The 1,123-nt window shown below is 40.6% G+C and overlaps 1 pseudogene; it reads right to left on the bottom strand.

The window, feature by feature from the left end:
* Positions 1-459: 459 nt before the first annotated feature.
* On the bottom strand, positions 460-582 carry LOC120595075 (uncharacterized; annotated as a pseudogene).
* Positions 583-1,123: the final 541 nt, after the last annotated feature.

Here is a 1,123-nt window from a genome sequence, read left to right as displayed (position 1 = left end):
AGTACCTACTATATGTCAGGCAGTATAAAAACTGCTGTCAATACAAAAATGAATTAACATGAACTTTCATCTTGTCAACGATGGAGGGCCGGGAGGAAATGGACAAAGATGCACATATAAACAAATAGGAGGACAAAATAAGAAGAGTTCTGTTAACAGAGGAAAGCACCAAAGAGATGCCAGTTGAGCAGTCTAAAAATTTAGTTTCTTGGGTGGCTGGAGGAAGGAAGAGAGGAGAATGGAGAAAGGAAAAGACTCCGTGGGCTAGTTAATCTACAGTATTAACCTCAGGTTCTTAGTCAAGACTCCTTGAGTACTCACCAGTCAGAGGAAGGAGGCTGGAGAGAAGAATCCAAAGGGCAAAAGCTGAGATCTCAGATCTTCTGGAAAAGCACCTCGAGAAGGATGTTGAGCTTGAGAGAATCCAGAAGTAGGCCTTCAGACGCTATTTTTTTTTTAAACCTACAGCACCCGGTATTCCTAGGTGGTTGGTCTCCCATCCAAGTACTAACCAGGCCCAACCCTGCTTAGCTTCTGAGAACAGACGAGATCGGGCGTGTTCAGGGTGGCATGGCCATAGACCAGACACTATTCTGTCAGGAGAGTTTCAAAATTAAAGATTGCCTATTCAGTCTACTAGGTATTAACTTTATACAACATTGTCATTCTCACTCTCTCATTCTCATTCATATTCATATTCATATTCATATTCATATTCTCTCTCTCCTCCTCCCCTCCCTCCCTCCATTCACTCTCTCTCTCTCTCTCTCTCTCTCTCTCTCTACTCTCTCTCTCTCTCTCTCCCCCCGCCTTTAAATAATAGTAATGGCTCTTACTCCTAAACTATTTTTTTGTTTGTTTTCAGAGTAATGAGTGAGTTGATGTCTATGGAAATTACCGATATCCTTGCTAAGAAAAAGAAATGCTTCATGGATGGAAGTTATTATTATTCTAGTAGTATTGGTTTATATTTTAAGAATAAGGAAGCTATCTCTTTATCTTTGTTCAAGCAGTGTGCTCTTCTCAAGGGAGCTATTTTTAACACATTGTATCTCTTACTCAATGGGGTAGCAAGCAATGTTTTCTCATATGCTTGTCTCACATCCTCCATTTAGCTACCGAT

This window comes from Pteropus medius, unplaced genomic scaffold (assembly GCF_902729225.1).
Source record: "Pteropus medius unplaced genomic scaffold, Ma_sr-lr_union100, whole genome shotgun sequence".
In the NCBI taxonomy this organism is placed as follows: domain Eukaryota; kingdom Metazoa; phylum Chordata; class Mammalia; order Chiroptera; family Pteropodidae; genus Pteropus; species Pteropus medius.
This window is presented reverse-complemented; position numbering and strand designations above follow the sequence as displayed.